This window comes from Lepisma saccharinum, chromosome 7 (assembly GCF_977018435.1).
Source record: "Lepisma saccharinum chromosome 7, izLepSacc3.1, whole genome shotgun sequence".
NCBI lineage: Eukaryota > Metazoa > Arthropoda > Insecta > Zygentoma > Lepismatidae > Lepisma > Lepisma saccharinum.
The window spans coordinates 82,618,034-82,638,429 of NC_139235.1; positions in this window are offsets into that span (position 1 = coordinate 82,618,034).

A 20,396-nucleotide genomic window follows, 5' to 3' on the forward strand; every position below is an offset into this window, starting at 1 on the left:
AGATATTATTCTGATTTTTTTTAACATTGAAACATTTGGTAAATATTTACTGCTGTTGAAATAGCCCAGCCTAACATGTAATATTGTTTGCAGGTTGATTCAAGATGCAAAAATATTTCCAGATACATCAAATCCAAATCTCTTGTTCCTGAATTTAAATTGAGATTCTCAAAATTGTAAAATGTATTGTGTGCTCCATGATGTTCACATAATTTGTGGAGAGCCTGTTTCTGGTGCACAGGGTCAAGTTCCTGGTCTAGAAAATTGCAAATTGCAATCCAAACTATACAGGGCAATCACACAAATATTTCCATTCAATTTTGTTAGGAAATGTTGATGACTGTGCAGAAGAAGTATCTGTATGTTTATATGTGAAGTATTTCATGCTATATTCTCTATGGTATTTGGGGCATATTTTTGTGATAATTCTGCTTTTGTATGGATTACAATTTATTTGATGCTTAACCCAATTGGGGATAGATATATTCTTATTATACTGATTGCAATATTTTTGACTTGGCATTTTTACTGTTGTTTATTATATACAATTTCCTGGGCTTCAATTCAAAACTCTATGCTGGATAAAAATATCAGTTGGGTTCAGCACTGTGCTTTGTGTGTGTGTGTATGTGTGTATGTGTGTTAATATTTTTGGCTTTGGTATTTATATAAAATTTCCTGGGTTTTAAATCTAATCTCTATGCCTATCTTATGACAGGTTGTAAAGCCAATAGCCCACAAGTGGAAAAAGAGAATAAATATTCATTCACACTGACCTTCCGCAAATACCTGCACGAACATGCATATCTTGAATGGCAATGACCCAGCACTGAGTATTATGTATTGATTTTTGTATAACAAACTGGGACAGATATAGGCCTAACCCTAAATAAGAGTGGATTACAACAAACAAGCTAGATGTAACAAATATCAGGCAAAATATATATTTAATTAAATCAAACAGGCCTATAAATATGAGAAGCACTGTTAACAACACATCTGTTCTCCTCAGCCACTCTCACAATACTGGCTGATGTAATATTGCATCAAAGCTGCAATACTCGGGAATTTCTGTAAGTACTGGCGCTGGGGAGAACATGCAAAATCAATACTACCGTCTCGGGAATTGTACACACTGACACAGAGGAGAATTACTTGAAACATATAATATAAGAAATAAGAGAGTCACGGAGCAATTCTAGAGGGGCTCTGCATATTACATTGTTTTAATATTAGATATGCAAGTTGAGGCTGGGGTCCAATTAAACTTAAATTGGAAGTAAATATGTGTGTATATGGGTGTGTATGTGTGTGTGTCTTGGATTAATTTCTGGTGTGGCCAATTTTGACAAGTTTATGGACAAAAATCTGGCTGATGCAACTTTTGTAAGTATGGGCAAATAAATCTGAGGGGGCTCATCATTTCTCAGGAAATTTTTGAGGGCATTTTTACAAAAATCTTGGATTAGAGGGGGTTCCACACTTGAGCAAAAAGCTCATATGGGCATGTTGAGCTATGTTTAAGTGTAAGCAAATCTGCTGGAGGGGGGCTCATCATTTGTTGGGTTTATAATAGTATCAATACAACTACTTCATTGTGAGTGTCCCTTCATCAATTTCTTCATTTCATCGCTCATCCTCATCATCGTGTTTAGCCAAAAGTGGCAGAAAAGCGAAGTAAAATAAACCAAATCAAACATAAATAAGAAGCTGAAGGGAAAAATGTTCCACTACCAAAAATAAAATATATAAAATACAGTAATTACTTTTTTGACACTGCAGTTTTTTGGCAGTGTGTATCGGTCTTAGGGTCGTATGTTCGAATTAGCTGACCTCAAAATATACGAAGAGTGAACGATTAATGGAAATGGGGATGCACATTTCTATTACTTTACTAAGCGTTCAGTCGTAAATCCTGTGGACACAGTTTGATTTTCGTGCAAGGAAGGGTTGCTGCGACATCAACTAGGTCGACTTTTACTTATAACGTTACGATGGTATGGATTTCTCTCAACAAGTGCAACAAATGTTTATGGTCATGGAAATTATTTATACAATTTGTTTGAGTAACGTCGTTTTCTACCTCTTGAAATTATTGGTGACTGGAGATGAAAAGACACACGGGGCAAGATTGTAACGTGCTTTGAAGACAGAGGTCTTAAGTTCGAACCATGATTAAGGCATGTTTGCCCCATCACATCCATGTTATCAATTGGTCAATCATTCTCATCGCCATGGATCAACCAAGAGGCAAAAAAGCAATGTAATATATCCTAAATAGAAAACAAATACAGAAAAGGGGCAAGGAAATGCACACATCGTGTCAAGTCGAGGTTGTGTGTTGCAAGACGGAAATGTGTAACTATTATCGCAAGAGCACGTTCAATTATATTAGGGCAGAACAATATATTACACAATACAAGTGATTGTTGTAGGTTGACGTGAATTGTTAATCTGCTAAACTCTTAAAATACTCTAATATCGGGTTTTTTGTTCCAATTATTATTTCAATTTTGAGGGTCTTCATGACCGATTGCTTTGCATACTGCTCTATGAAACCGGAGACCCTATGTTCGATTGATTGATTGATTGATTTGCTTTATTTTACTTCGCTTCTTGTACCACTTTTGGCTAAGTTGCAAATATGGGGGAGGCCTCCCCGATGGCGCAGTGGTAGCATCGTCGCTTTGTGATCAAGGGTTCCCGGGTTCGATACCCGGTGGAGGCACATAGTGGTTCGGATCACACTTTAAACTGTAGGTCCAATCCCGATTAACTTTACTGTGCATAAAGTGGACTTCAAACACAAACTCAATCTTCAAACTCAATGAAATATGGGGATGACTGACGATATGATGAAATTGATGAATGGACACTCAAATCCATACCCAGGCCAGGATTCGAACGCGGGACCCCTGGCGTCGTAGCGTGATGTGATAACCACTCTGCCACTGGGGCCGGCATCTATTTTCGAAGCTTGGGTAATATTTAAGAGCTTATTGTGTTAGTTCATTTTTTCTGGTCAATGCAACATTCGTCCTTATCGTTGAAAGTAAACAAGAGGGATATAATATGGTCGTAAAAATAACAAAGTTACGACTTTTTACTTTTTATATTTGTTTTAGAATGACAAAAGAGAGAAAAGAAACGAAAAAATGAACAACCTATTTTCATTCATGAAGGAAATAAATCGTCTGCTCAGAACCTGATTTCTTGAGAGCTCAAAATGGACAACAAATATTTCTTCCGAGGCCGAATGACCACAGAAAGAAACGCTGTGCTAATTCCTTGATGACTCATGGTTAACATTGCTCTTCTGTGTGGTGTTCACGACTGACAGCTGTGCAGCTCTTTCCTTATCTTGGATAGAGTTTCGGCATTGACGCTGCAGTGTTTCCAATTCAATTTTTTTTTTTTTTTTTTTTTTTTTTTTTTTTTTTTTTTTTTTTTTTTGTAAAAGGTGAGGCCTCAGTTAGGCCTTGCTAAATATTTACACTGTACACCTGTGCTGGACCTAAACACGTCGCGGGACGCACCATGCATGCAACTTGAGCTGCCACTCGTCAAATGTTACAAAATGTGTGTGGGCTTCACCGATGGCGCAGTAATCAAGGGACATCCGCATATAGTGGTTCGGACCGCACTTTAAGCTGCAGGTCCAGCCCCGATTATCCTTTCTGTGCATAATGTGGACTGAAAAACAAACTCAACCAACCAAAATGTGTGAGTTGTTTTAACATTTCGCGTCTCATCACGGGTGCTCACATTGAGTGCATGAAGTGACGTGAAGACATGTGCCATTACCTCCAAGCAGAGAAAACTTAAAATTAGTGTATTATTGTCAGGACATCCTGTATAATATTATTATTACACACATACACAAGATATGACCGTGAAACCTCGACAAACGTTCATAGAACTTGGGGAATATCAAGGTGAGTAACGTTTCTTGATAAAGTTCTGCTCGAACCTTAACAATACGGCGGTTCTGATGCTGTACATCTCCCGAAATTTTTCTCTGGACATACCCCTGATCATGACTGTTGTTAAGTGTCCGAGAACTTATGAATCGTCAGAATCACAAAAATAATCCAATGTTATAGTTCGACCACAAGGAAAAAAACCTTCCTTGAAAAGCGCTCGCGCATCTTCCCTGACGTTGTCTGTGCTCGATGCAGTGTTGCCAGGTCAGACTTGAAAAAATCGGGGATTGTTCCTTGAGAAACCAGAAGATCTGCTACAAAATCCAATTATCTAATAGCATAGCTAATAGTAGCGGATGAACGACGTTTTTGGCGGTGGCGGCATAGGCGTGCGCACTGGAGGGAGGGGGGGGGGCAAGGGAACGTCCTCAGATTTTTTCAGCGAGGGGGAAACAATGTATTTTTTTATCAGGCGGGTAAACGAGGCATATTAACCCGTAATAGCGTTGCCCTCTCAGAAAACACCACTTGAGTTTGAAATGATCACGTTCCTATTATAATAATGGATGTAAATTACTGTGACTGAAATCAACTCATAGTCTATGTCTGAAATAATAGGTACTTTTATGTCAACATTCATATTCATTTTCCAGAAGGGAAGGGAACGAGATATGTTGTGAATAACCTAGAGTCGGTAAGCAAAGGGTCACAATAAAAGCCCCCTGCTGCAGTGGCGCGCGTTGTTTACGGCGTAAACGTCACAGATACTTTTGTAACAATGGTGCTAAACCCAGCACCCTGTGTTTGGCGAAAAGAAACCGAACTTCTCCATTTCAGGAGTGGAAGTGTTTCAAACAAAAGAAAGTAAACCGTCCTAGGGACCCGACCAACATCTTTCATCTCTTCCGCATCTTCCGCACACCCTCAAGCTTGCCCTTTCTCAGCACCGACACAAGGGGTCTGCCATGCCTCCATTTTCGCAAAGAATATTTATGACAGTAAATCGTAGAAAATTGTGTTCCCAAATTAAGCTAACGCGCTGCCCTTCGTTGTCGGCGATTTTACACAATCTTTCAAGTCGAATGCTAACAATAACAAATTAATTTGTCTTCTGCTGGTGTTCGGTGTACAGGTATCGTTAGGGGTTGGCACGCGTCCTGCACCATAATGAGAAAATGAATTACGTATGTGAAATATATTGGTGAATTATACAATAATTGAAGATAACAACGCTTATGCTAGGGTTCACCTATCCTCCCCATCTGCTAGAAATACACTTACAATTACAAACTTATTCATGGTTCTACCTAGTAAGGCATGGACGTTTCACTGTATTTGTGTCACTTCATCCATTTCATCACTTTTTCATTCATCCTTGTTGTCGTACTTACCCGTTGAGGCACAAAAGCGACGTAAAATAACTAAAATAGAAATATATTTTGGGGCGAGATAAAAAAAATACAGCCATCTAAAAATAGTAATGTAATAAAAGTAATAATAATTATGTGCTAGCACAATTGAATAGCGTTTGGCATAATTTCACAGTTCAAACAGCACTTTTGACGGCTGAGTGGAGTTCCACTCTACCACTCTACCTCTCCCCTCCAAGTAAGATGAGCAGGAAACGTGTTTTTGATCAGGCCGTTGGAGGTTTCATAGCAATAGGTTATTAAGGAATTCTCCCGAGAAATCAATAGGCCTGGCAACACTGACGTTGGCCTCCCTGAATGTTCCTCCTCCTGTCCTTTCCCACACCCGCCGGCGCGATATGCTTCTGCGCAGGTTTTTTTGCTTGTGGTTCCTCTATAGTTGTCCATTGTTTGGCTATGAAAAGCTAACTGGCATTGCGCAGTCCTTATGCAACTGCAATCCTATTCCCAGATGTAAGTTTCCGCCAAAGACAGTAGAAGTAATATCTAGGGAAAGGGTTTTAAGGTGCGAAATTATGGTCGGGAAATGGGAAAAAAAGGCTCTGAAAATGTTTTCAAGAAGGTTCAACGAAAGTTGCTGATAAAATGATGCTCGCCTTTTCTGTGCTTTCTATATATAATGCGCGCGGACCGCATAGAGAACGGTGGTTCTGCTGAAGAGGTTTCGTTGAAGTTTGTGTTTTCTCTCGCGGGTTTTGCTACATTATCTTGTGAACTATTGGGGCTGCAATGACTATATAATACCATTTTATAGCTCTCGTTCTGCTCTACAAAATGAGGCTATAGGGTTTTATGTAGCTGCTCAAGAAAATTGAAAATAATTTACTTTCTGTCCAATTTCTTAACAAAACATTAAAGAAAAGAAAGTAAAAAAGGTGCTGAAGCGTCAAAGAGTTGGTTAAAATGAGATAAATGTGCTAATCTCGCGATAAGGCGCAAAAAGGTGCAACGAAGTACAGTAAAATCTCGTTAATCCGGACCCCGATAAGCCGGATTTCGCTTAATCCGGACAGGCAAAAAAAAAAAGCAGAATGCAACGTTTCAAGTCCGTGGGCCCATCATCATAATATGGCCTATCGCGTATGTACATACTGCGTTGTCGTATTGCTTTACATTTTACTGTACTGTATAGTGTATTTAGGCCTATGCCCCTTAAATACACTATAATAAATGTGTTTTGTTGCAATAAACGGAGTTTTAATGCACGTTCTAATGTTCATTTAGATTATTTCAATGAATCCGAACTTTCGTTAAACCGGTCAATTTATCCCCCATTTACTGATTGAGTTGGTGTTTTAAGGCCATTTTGTGCACAGTAAGGCTAATCGGGACTGGACCTACAGTTTAAAGTGGGATCCGAACCATTATGTCCCTCCACCGGGTATCGAGTTCGGATTAACGAGGATTTACTGTATGTTCATTTTACTTGAAAACAGCTATATTTTTGGAAAGGTGATGCACCTTAAAATCCGTTCCCTAGTAATAACTAATAAGACTATTCAATTCTCATTCAGCTCATGTAGCCAAACATATAGCTACTACTTGCACTAGTGACATCTGTGTCAAGACGCGAAATTTCCAGTTAGAGCGCAGCGCATTTCTGATTGGCTGCAATTTTTCCAGTCCCAATGGACAGCTCTTACCATGTTTCGTGCGTAGATGTATCAAAAAGAGCATTTCTGCATTTCGTCCTTCAATAGCTCAGAATTTACTTTGTCTTAAAACAAGATATAGGTGGATGAGGCATACATTCAACCATTACCAAACGACTATTTTCTCTTCCACGAGTCTGTAATTTACAAAATTACATTCGACAATTGTAATTAATAATAATAAAAATCGTCTTATAATGAAGAAATAAATATGGATTATGCAAAATATTAATTAAATTTGATAAGACTATTTTGTCTCAAGAAATTATCCTCCATCTTTGAAAAAGTTTTTCACTGCCTGGTAAATTTTGCATAAACATTTTGCAGCACCATCTCTGTTTGTAATTCTGAACTACTTTAGCTCTGGCCCGATGGTTCTAGGGATTTGAACACAGAGGCGTGCTCAAGGGGGTGTTGGTGGGAGTAAAATCTTCCTTTAGCCCAGTATTCTTATATTAAAGGAACGCCAAAAGAAGAAAAATATGGTAAAATGAGGACAGGCTACTTATAAGTGTATACATACCCCGCCCCCTTCTAAAGTCCTGATCACGCCACTGTTGTTACAGTACTTATCCTTTTTCGTTCGTCAGGTGTAGTTTGCTTTCCCTGGTTAAAGAGGAGGTTAGCAAAGGGAACAAGAAAAGGGCCCAGCTGCCAAGGGGAATATTATGACTTCATGTAGCCCGAGCCTAGCCACTGACAATATGTTCCCATCGTTTTTTAACTACATCAAAAGATGGCGCAACATCTAAATAATTAAATTGTGGAACGTCCCTTGCATTTAGACGCGTCCTGAGTGAGGTACGGATGTGGAGAAACCATCTGTTCAAAGAACAACCAAAAAGTGGTTTCGAATTGAAGAGATGGGATGGGTTTTCCATCCTCTTGTCTTCTTTTTTTATAGTTCCTCGCTGCTTTTTCCCCCTCAGTAGATCGTTTATCATTGGCCCGCACGACATGCTCAAACCTGCAAAGCCTCGACCCCAGAGGCCGACAGTCTCTGAAAAACCCTAATGAAGATGTTTATATGCATTACGAACTGCCACGGAGAGAGGTTCCCGCATCGCCGCTAGTCGGCGCCACCTACCATGCCTCGCTCGCGGAGTGTTGGACCGTCAGGCCAGAGGTGTGAAGTTGACGTGGAAGGTGGATGTATTGTCACGTTGGAGGTCAGTTGCGAGTCTCAGCATGTGGCTGGTGATTTAAGAACTGCCTATCAGGGCTCAGGAAAACAGCCAAATTACGTAAGGCGGTTAATTGAAAAGGTTCTTCACAGCACGGGGAGGAAAAGATCCATCTTGCCGATAACTCGTTGGGCAACGAGATAAATCTAATCGAACAAGAATCGAAATATTCAACTTGCATCGTGATTTCGCGTCCAAGAAGACTCAAAATGGCCTCGCAGCCTTAGCTGAATCAGGAATTTGACGTCAAAACAACGATTATGATACAAAAAGTTAACAGAATGAAAAGAAGACAATTTCGAAAAGTAAAGGCCGCCATACACGATGCAATTTTTGCCTACATGCAGAGATCGCAAACATTTCTTAAAATTTGGCCAAGATCGAGAATGCCTTGAGCAGCACGAAGGTTCCAGGCAGTAAGGACGTCAGAAAAATGTAAACGGGGGTCGGGACAGATTGGCGAGGGGGAGATGGGACAAAATTATCATCAGTTTCTAAGTTGGTACAGAACATTGTACTTGGTCTACAAACTTTTTCTAACAAAAAAGGGGCACGGGTGGAGGACAGTCGCTTTTCTGGGGGGAGGGGGCATAGTCCACCATGGCCATTTTCTTCAGTGTCGCCACTGATGCCCCTTCATAATATAATCCAATCATTATTCCGTCTCATCTTTGCGATTAGCCAAAACTGGCCAACACGATACTATTCTGTGTCCAAAGTATTAATTGATTGGTTGATTTGGTGTATTTTACTTCACTTTTCTGCCAATCGCTAATTGCGAAGGTGAGTGATGATATGGGATGAAATTGATGAAGGAACACTCACAAAGAACACCCACGCCAGGCCGGGATTCGATCCCAGGACATCTGGCGTCGTAACGTGTTGTGCTAACCACTCCGCCACGGAGGTCGACCCTCTAGTGACGTTCTCTTGTTATTTTGATGGACGCGGGAGTAATTTCTCTGTGGGTCACAGAAAAATACATCATCACTCGAATTACATGAATTTCCTCCAGATATATCAAGAGTGGGCAATTGCCCCCATGTCCCCCTTGCGGGTGTTCTTGCTACTAATCTCATGATCCACTTTTCCAATTGTCTACTGAGTTGTAAAATCCGTGGGGACTCTCTTACGCCACTCTCATAGCACTTCTATGACTGAAGTTTTAACTAATAAAATGTTATATTGCGACCTGCAACAAGGCAAGGCAACGATAATTACATCAGCAATATAGCGAGACGTAAAACTAAGTCTGGATTTGCAACAACCCACAACTACATTGTTTTTCGGTATGCACGACGGTATACACATTGAGGCCTTAGCAGAACGCTCTTTCTAGCCGAAGAACTACATCACGATATATAATTTTAAGAAACAGCAATGCGTCCAGATTGCCAATGAATCCTTTTCGCAATAAATTACAACTCTAATTGTTATTTTTACAACAATCATGGCCGTGAATGGACAGAGAAACGAGCCAAAACAGAGGGGAAAGGGCACGGAACCAACAAACAGAAAGCGGGAGATGGTGAATCGCAGTCAGATGAAACTAAACAAAAGAAAATGCGCCATTATTGCGAGAAGAATGGAGCGATAGATCAACCAAGTGGGAGGGACCGGGAAGATAAAAATCTAGGCGGGATAGCAATCGCATCTCTCTCGCTATTTAGCTTCTTCCAACTGATCCAGCGGAACGAAACAAAAGAGTAAATCAAAGTTTAAGAGATCGAACCAATCCTCCGCAGTTCCTAATTGTCTCTTGGCAGAGGTGGGAAGGGGAGAAGAAAAGGTGAAACACAGATGGCGGTAGTGTTCTGATCTATCTATAAACGTTAGTCAAACCATTGCAACCAATCCTAGATAGATAATAATTCGATAATGGAGAGTTAAAAAAGTAGGTTACATTATTTTCAAAGAAATATCCAATGACTAAACAAACTGCTAATGATAATTAAATACTGTATTGCTATCCCATGGCTACTTACATTTGACATAGTTTGAAGTATCTTCGTAGCGGAACAAACATCTTAAGGAAACTTACCGCTCCCGGGACTGAGGAGTGTAAATTCCCTTCAACTTCATACTATAGACTTGACCTTTGAAAGGAAAGGTTAAAGTATTGATGTTTAGGGAAGCTTACGCACCACAGTAATAAATGATGCCATGCTAGTTAGGAGTGTGGAAGTCTCGGCTTCGAATCACGGCCTAGGCACGGCTGTTGTTTCTGAGTGCCCATCATATTATCACTCTCGCGATGAGTCAAATTGGCAGAAAGCGAAGTAAAATAAACTAAATAAATCAACGAGGAAGTGTGTGGCTCTCTGCCAATTTATCCATGTCACTCTGTTGTTCGCATACAGCAACAGTATGAGGAGACACATGGATAAAAGAGGGCGTCCTCTGTAGTGGCTGGGATACGGTTTCCAAGGATACGACAGCCATCCTATACGCTTGTCCAAGGTATCACACTTCCAAAACACTGAGGTACGAAGTTCAGGTTGTACAGAATGGAATGCTGAGATCAGGAATCCGCCCCAACCCTAAGGCCCAGCAGCAATAAATTTGGACGGAAGGAAAGGGATATTGCTTAACCAGATACACTATATTCCTATGCACGGGATTCTTCCACAGCTGTCATTACAACTACCCAACATAAATTATGACAAAATTTTGAACGGGACAGTGAAAGAGAAAATATTTTAACTATTTAAATTATGAAGATGTGATAGGTAATTTAATCTCGCTGCAAGTATGCATAAATATTAGACATTAAACAGTATCAAACAGTGGAATATTTTTACAATACTTATGAGTTCTGTTGTTGTACAATTAGATTTGCAACCAGAGGCGCCAACTTAAGACAAATATTGAGGGGGCAAAGTAATTTTTTGGGGGACAAAGTGCCATGCCCCCCTCGTCCAAAGTCGGCGTCTGTGTCTGCAACCTCTATTGGGTGGCTTGTACATGCAAAAATCCGTGACAGCCTCCAAACCACTAGTTTAAATTACTCTAGTTACAATTCTTAAACTAATTTGTATGAAAATTTCCAATTATATTTTCTCATTCAATTTCTTCCCGCTTTTAAAGCAAGATTAGATTCGATAAGTTCTTAAACTGATCCAAATGGTAGGTTCAGAGAATTTGCGGCCCTTGAATCTCGTAACGGTGAGCGCCATCTGTTATCCTTGCTTCGAATCAGTTTATTCTTTTTAATCAACCTTTAATTACGTGGCAATACTTTACATCCTCCCTAATTCATTACTCGCTTTATCAGCTTCATCGACAGCCTGCCCGAAAAGGAGAACAGGGGGAGGAGGGTTTCTAATATCCGTAACTGCAGATCCGCTTAACAGATTGCGCCACAATCGTTCCACATCTCTAGCCTCACTCCAGATATCTCATTTAATTTCTTCGCCCATTTCTTGCAGAACTTCTTTTCGCGGCGGTTTCAAGCAACAATGAACTCTTGTTTTTCCTTTCGATGAGTTCGCTTCCATTTCAAACGTACATAACAAACCTCGAATCTAGTGAAGAAGAAAAAAGGATCATCTGCATACGTATGCTATGTTTCATAAGTTGTCCGCTAGGTGGCAGGTTCGTTTTCAAGCCAAGTCCGCCAAGTTCACACCTCTTCTTATCAAATCTTCTTATTCTTTCTTGCCTTGAAAAGACACTGATCAGGAGAGCTTGTTAACGTGGCTAGAAGTCATCTGGCAAGCCAGAAAGCTTTCTTCTCTAGATAACTTCATTGCTAATTCTCACTGTGAGATGGCTGCCATGTTTCATTTTACTTTTTTCGTTATTCTTTGACGGGAGAGAAAAAAAGTATTAACCAGGTGTTTGAAGCGAAGGGGGCGCCCAGGGCGCACAAGAAAAAATAAAAAAGGGGAGGGAAAAATAGTTTGAGTAGGTGGAAACGATTCCAAGACATCATATACGTTTTCCCCTTCGGAGAAGCCCACGTAAACATGTTCAAATGAAGACTCAATTTTCTGATTAGAAGGCTCGCGTTGGGAGGATTTATAGAGAGACATGAATTATGTGGTTGGGCAGCAGAGGGCAGCACATTTATCAGCCGTTTTAACACCTCCACCAACGTTTCCACAGGGAAGGGGAGGGAGATATTACAGGGAACCAGAAGGGGTATGGGGTTCCGGAAAGAAGAAGGCGAGACGACGATGCATCCGCTGCATGGAAATAACTTTCAAATGGATCGTTGGGTTTCTTGGCAAAGGATCTATTCAATAAGTTGGCCTTTTCCTTACGCTATAAACCAAAAGCAATGGCTTTTCCCCACTAATAAATGATTAATTTAGAAAACATTTTGACGATATATATAGACCTTAAATCAGAGAATGCAAATATAGATAACATTATCTATGGTACTAATTGGTATTCTTTTGCAGGTTATGTTTTGAGATGCTGCAAATCAGCTGCGTAAGTGATGGCGCAGCGTCGACGGGGCTCAGGCGGCACGGCCCGATTTAAATAAATAAAAAGATAAATGAAAAACAATTTTATCAAATTTTCCAGTAGATTTTCTGCAAAGCTATACGTTTTGAGTAGCTACTTTTATTTTCTTTATTTTTATGAAACCGTATATTTAAAATGTAACGTTCTACTTATGTATCTGAAAAATATTAACGGAGTTACACAGCTACGAAATTCCCGCAACACCGCTTAAAATGACCTGGCGGTGGCTTCAGGAGACACAAGAAAGTGTGAAGTCGACATTTAAGCTGCAAAGTTTCAATCCAAAGTTTTAAGCTGCATTGGAAACAACAAACGAAACTAACTCTGCGCTAACGGTAACAGCACACGCGGTTCTGCGCAGGTCCTTTTTTGCATGTTGCCCAACTATATCTATACGCCACTGCAGCCAACGATCTTCGCTATGTCGAATAACGATATTTTTGCTCTATTTTTGCAGGATTAGTCTTCAAGATATCTTGATACGGAGATATATTTTACAATATTTCAAAATAGAAAAATCAGTTAGTGTAAATTCATTGGAATTGATGCGCATTAAACTTATCTATAACAGTGAGATTAATTCCGTAACATATCTGGCTTTTCTTTATTGAAACTTGCAAGCGACTCATAACTATACCTCGGTTTTTAGGTTATTAACCTATTTTTTTATTTACAGGTATGGAAGAAATATTAAGTTATGTCAGCGTTTCGTTAAAAAGCGCATAACTGATGAAGTTTTATAGTGGCTAAAAACCTATTTTAGGTTTATGCGCCTAAATCAAGCCTTTTTTTAGGTTTTTATATATTTTTTAAGTTTTTACATGATTTTATGTCTGACAGAGGCATTTGTTTTGTTTGGTCACGAAAAAACTCAATGACAAACGTGTTTGAAACGTACTCTCTGTCGATTTCCCTTCCTCCAAGTCCATGGTGATTTTTCAAAGCTCTAAACAAAGCAAAATGTCTGGTGCCACTGTTACCTGTACAATTCAAAGAGGTCTCACTTTCACGTCACATCGGTGCTTTGTGGCATTCACGACTTGCAAACTAATATTTCAGCATTGAAGTTTGCACCACTGACTATGTTATTGTTGATAGATTATTTTCAGAATATAAGATGATCCTCACAGATAAAATTGCGGAGTTAGACTGTGGATAACATGAAAAAGATTGTTGCCCAACTATAAGGCGAAGAAGGATTTTAATAGCAAATTTCCAATGGTAAGTTCTTCCATCGCCGTAGGGTTAGGCAACACACATAACATTATGCAAGATAGTGCGTATTTCAGGATATAGGTGTCCCATTTTCATTTGCCGGTGACTATACCTAATCAGCATTTTTCAGGAATTGTTTTACTATTTCAAGTTTTTTCGAACCTATTTCAGGATTTTTCGAGCCTAACTTAAGATTCTTAGTACCTATTTTAAAATTTTTAGAACCTATTTTAGGAACCTAAAATCTTACTTTTTAGATCCTAAAAATCCGAGGTGTAGTCATAACTCCCGAAATATCCAATGAACATTGAACAAGTAAGGCGATGACATCATCTCAATCCAGACCCTATCGCTAACCTTGTTGCTCACGGTGTAAACTGATTTCAAATTTTTTATATGTAAGAGTTTTCAACATTTATATCAAAAGGAATTTCTTTAAAAATGAAGTGTAAATTACAGTTTTTGTGACTAATAAATTAGTTTTGATCCGTAATTACTTAAATTATTTTTCTTTCATTTACTTTAAAATATCTTTACAATATTCCAGTGTTTTGGGAAATGTCTAACGATTTAAAACCTATAATGCAAGTCCTGACATCTAGTGACAGAAAAAAACTGTCACATGGGTGGATATATACATGTACTTTTCATTCCTTTCTCCTTCCCATTGGTCACGAGAATTCACTTCCTCCCCCGGTACAAAAAAAAAAAAAAGAAATCCGATTAAAGGTATCGCACGTCACGTTACTTAGACATGGATTGATGGCAAAGGTGGCCATGGGTTGCGCTTTTTCCCCTCCGCCGCCAGATAGCAGCACTGTATCATTATGATCAATATGTCTTCATCAGCGCGGATGTTTGGGATCGTTGTTCTCTCATTTTTGGGCTCCAATTTTGGGCGCGTCGAAGCCCATTTTCTTCTCCGCCTCCCATTTTATTTTATAACGTGTTGTTCGGCAACGAAATTATTTCAAAGACAAGGGAAATTAAAGTGAAATGTTCCACGTTTTACGATTGCAAGGCAATTTGTTCGTTGTTACACTTTTAGGTTTGGAGATTTAGGGATCCTACAGACCGAACTGACACGCGTCACTTGATAACGAATCTTTAGAAATGAATGCAACTTTTCACACCAAAGTGACACGACGAGTTGTACGTGTGGTACGGACTGGGTCGTTTTCTGAACAGAGTGCATCGGGTCCCTTCGGACTGTTGTTAGCGCATGCGCACTGAATGCTGTTTACGTACAGAATGGAAGCGTGTTGCTTGGCACTTCAGTGTGGAATTCTCGAGTCGCTTCGGACTGAAATGTTTGTCTGACTTTTACTGACCATAGCACAGATAAGGATTGGTCAACCCGCCATATTTGTGAAAGAGAATTTACCTATCTGTCCCCCATTATTCACTGTTAGTTAAGAATTTGTTAAAATCATTATATTTCTAATGTCAGAAAAATACGTAAAATAATAACAAACATACAAAGACTAGAATTCTATTAAAAATAGAGAGAAATACAATATCGAAAGTTTGGTTAGATCAAAGTAGCACAGAAGGGTGACGATGCGAACTAAAGAAACGTGTCGACAAAGTCTCCCCCCAGAAACTTTAAAGGAGTTTGTTGTTATATTTTCATTGATATGTTTAATGTGTGATATTTTTACGTCCACAGTAGTGTTTTCACTAATTTTCTGTTTCATCAGATAGTAAATATGACACAAAGTAACTGAAGAAAATCTAGAGTGGATTTAAAAGTATTCACTGTGTAGTACAAGCAGGGTACGAAATCCCGGGGGTAACGGGGGATATTCCCCCCCCCCACCAAACTCTTTCGGGGGGGGGAGACTTTTTGTTATAACAACGGACATAAGCAATTAGTTTGGGTTTCGAATATACTTGACTGGAATAATATCGATAACACAAAAAGAACGGACAACAAAGGCCTCATATCTTAGGACACTCAATCCAGCAATCCCCAGAACACAGAAATTAGACCGACTTATTTCTTCTCCATTTCTCATCGCCTTACGTTAGCAACCACGAAGTATATAAATATATTAGTAAAACACGTAATAGCACTTATATGTGAATTTTATGCAGTAAACTATTATCTTCTTATTATGTCTATTAATTTTTGTCCCTCCTCTCTTACGCAAATCATTGTTCATGGCATCAGTAGTACATTAAAATCTTCAATTTGCAATAACATTTTGAATGAAGGACAGTCGATATAATATATTGTATATTTAATAATATAATTTGACTATTTAATAATTGACACATATTTAATGACACACACACACACACACACACACACACACACACATATATATATAGTGTCTGTCTGCTCCTTCCTCCCCACCAATCTGCAGTGATTTCGCACCCTGACTGTACAAGTGTGTGTGTGTGTGTGTGTGTGTGTGTGTGTGTGTGTGTGTGTGTGTGTGTGTGTGTGTGTGTGTGTGTGTAAAGTTGTCATTCTGTCCCCCCCCAAAAATATCAGCAGGGACGTATTTAGGAGGGTCCAGGAGGTCCGTCCCCCCCCTCCAGAAAGACTTACGAAGTACTAACATTAAATAATTAAAATTATTAAATAATAAAATAACTAAAATTAAATAATGAAAATATACGTATTTAATCAAGGGTTATTGAATACCTGCGAACTTATTGGAAAGCAAGGAGGATTATTTTATTGGGTTCATACGACAGTTTGCCCGGAATTTACTCTTCGTCAACTGGATCTAACTTTCTTTTCTGATCTTCAATAAATGTTTAATTCTTTTTCTATTTGACATTAATATCCCAGGACAGTTGATAAATGATTATGTTATGTTATATCCCTATCTTTATGACTTTTTTTTACCTAATCATGCAATAAAAATATAGTAATGTGAATATTTTAAATTAATATTGTATTATAATTTCTTAATTAATTTAACAACATTATTATTATGTTGAGACAATTGGTTCGAACCCCCCGAAATGAATTTCTACTAGATATGTGCCTATATATGCGGTCACAGCCACTGATTTATAGTATTTTATGGTACGTGCAGTGGGATGGAATGTTCACGCATTGCTCGGCAAATTGTCTACGACTATTTTGATAAATTTGTCTCGTGATTCCTACCTACGTATGCTGGTACAGAGTTTGTGAGACGTTTATTTCGTGATGGACATTTTGCTTGATACGCATCACACTCTACAGACAATAGTCCCTTCCTCATCCCACAAACTATATCAAGTCCAAACAAGAAACAATCACAATTGTTTTACTTATGAAGTTCGTTGTGTAACTGCAACCAGAGAATAATATCTGACTCTGAGCCTGATCAATTTATTCTTCCCCGGCGCTGAGTTCCGGCACGAATAGGCATTCCCCAGAAAAAAAATGATTGGACAAAAAAACGGTACTACAAGAAAGAAAGTAAAAAAAAACTACCGGTATTTGGCCTATGCCCATGTGTACGTTAAATGTACATCTTGGTAGTATCTCGCAGCGTAACGTCACCTGGTTTGCGTAGCAAAAGAGCAATGGATGATTCCAGCAAACCTCTAATTTTGTGGGTCAACCATTGGTTCTTGCGCATGCGAGGAGAATCTTTAATCACAGATGGCGCTGAAGGCGTAGTCCATTCTGTGGCCCAGGAGTAAACTTTAGACCTGCACGAATCTAAGGACAACTTCATCACATTTTGCTGTTTTCTTCCTGTAAATGTACAGACTAAATTTTTCCTCTTGCACCTTCACGAACTAATAGATTACGGAGAGTTAAGTGTTGCCAACCGCAGTAATATTATAGTTTCATATCTTAAAGTTAGTGGGGTGCGAGACACGACATTTGAAGATCAAAAGCTGATTTCATTTGGTAATTTTCTTACATCCTCAAGACGGTTGAAATTTGTACTTACGTATTCTGCATTGAGAAACATTGTTGAAGGTGGCATTTCGCTTATTTCAAGGAAATAAACTCTATTTGCGACATATCGAGTACGTTTTCTTCGTTTCTTTTTGCCTTCGGTAACACGCAAAATGGCGGTCACAGTTTCACTACCGTACTTCGCATGGAGTGTTTCCACCCCACTTCACCCAAAAATACCTACGTAGCCCCACAAACCATTGACGCATAGCCCCACGAACCATTCATACATATCCCCACGAACCATTTCCGGTAAGGTTAGGTTAGGTTGGGTCACGTCTAGTTTAGAATAGTTAAAAATGGGTTTAGAAAAAAATGCGTAGCCTCACACACCATTCTCGCATAGCCCCACGAACCATTGACACACAGCCCCACAAACCATTTGCGGATACGTACTTTCTTCTTCTTCAATTACAAAATAACGTGTTTGGAAACACTGACCGGCATTGACCATGATTACGTCATGACAGGCAACATCCGGCTGGAAGGAAATGGATGCAACAGCTTTCGTGCATCGGTCACACATTTATATCGAGAAATAGATGATTTACCGGCAAAATTCAATGAACGATGCGAGAAAACACTTCCCCGAACTTCCACAACTATAAAGAAACTGCATTCGGTAAGTAATTTCTCCTATAAATTTGAAGAAATCCGTCTTGAGGATATAAGAAATTTACCGTTCATTTTTAAAATAACTTTTGTATATGTGATGCTATGGTTAGTGAACCATATAAATGGACTGAACAGAATATACTGTCACGTGAGAACGTGGACCTAGTTAGAAAAAATAGAACATAGATTAGTTGGTTGACTCTAATTCATGTATTTTACGTCGCTTTTCTGCCGTTTTGGTTAATCGCGAAGATGAAGACGAATGATGATAGGATGAAATGCATCAAGGGACAATAACACACATGGACAGAACACAACACAAATCCCACAGATTGTGAGTCAATCGTCCAAACGGATTGAGAAATCACAGTTTAACCTATGGTTGAACCTGTGATCTAGAATTCACATTCTTTCCATCGCTACAATAGTTCCATGGGGAACTATTTCCATGCATAAAATCAGTGAATCTAAACATGATATTTTTAAGCTACAATATAGCAACACTGCAAACGACATAGTTCTTACGAAGAGGCGTGTTCGTCTTGGGATGACCAGAGCGGTCGTCTTTAGAAGTGCACCCACAAGATTACAGGTGCCAGGTTCAGGGGAGAAAATCAATTACCTTGCGTCCAGGGGTCCTGCGGGGCAAGTTATGTGCGGTCTTCATAAAAGCAGAAAAAGCTGTTTTTTGACAAACTCCGCCCCCTATGAAAACCCCGAGACAGTCGGCTTTAACAGTGGACTTTCTCCAGCTAAGAGGGCGCCGCACCTCGCTTGGGATACATCCAAAAAACAATTTTCCCTTCAAGAATCTTTTGTGTTGGCTGATTTACCCTTGGGTGAGTTATTATCCTGCCTTTTCGGAAAAAAATAGAGGAGGGGGAAGGATGATGTCAAATGTAAATGTGAAAAATTTTGCACTTATAATCTGCATTACGACTTTTCGTTAGATAACTTCGCTTTTCTGCCACTTTGGCTAGTCGCGAAGATGAAGATGGCAGGTAAGATGAAACTGTTGAAAGGGCGATCACAAACATGAACGGAACACATCACAGGCGCACAGAAGATTATACTGGCTGTGAGTACAGACGCCAGAGTCTCGTTAGTGTGACACCAGGGTGTGCTACTTGGAAGAGAGGTTGGCTTACCAACAAAAACATATCTCCTCGTATATACCGGGTGGTACAAAAGTCCCGGAACGGTCACATATCGTGAGAAATACACATGGAATCGGAAAACGAAAAAATACGTGTTTAATAAGTGAAAAAAAAAGTTATTCAATGATATCATGAAAGCGATTGCAGATTCAGAATCTGCACGTCAAGACCTTTCAATAGAGTATATGGATCTACGATCACATGCAGATTCCGAATATGCAATCGCTTTCACTCTAGCTCAATTATGGGCAGAGATACGTCCCTTCGAAAAAAAAATGGTTTTATAGTTTTTTTTTTTTTTTTTTTTTTTTTTTTTTTTGGCGAAAATTTAAAATCGCAGTATCTCCGTTCCTAATTGAGCTAGGAGGATGGTTGATAGCTTGTTGGACTCGGAATGAAGTCCTCTTTCCGATCCTACAATACAAAATGGGGGTTTCCATTTAAAATTTCACAGTTGCCCCCCGCCCCACCCCCAGGGGGCGTGGGTGGGGAATCAAGTGTGATATCATTGAATAGCTTTCTTTCACTTATTAAACACGTATTTTCTTCGTTTTCCGATTCGATGTGTATTTCTCACGATGTGTGACCGTTCCGTGACTTTTGGACCACCCGGTATATTTATAGGTGTGTGTGTGTCCGTTACAAAGGGAATTTGTGCCCTCAGATTGTGATAACAAGAAATGTAAAAATCACTATTCTTATCTTTATAGAAATCAGAATTTTTCTGTGACTTTAGCAAGGCAACTCAAGTAACGATCATTACACTTGAATTGTAACTCGTTACCGTTAAAATTGCTGACAGAATTTCAGTAACGCACTAACGTATACGTT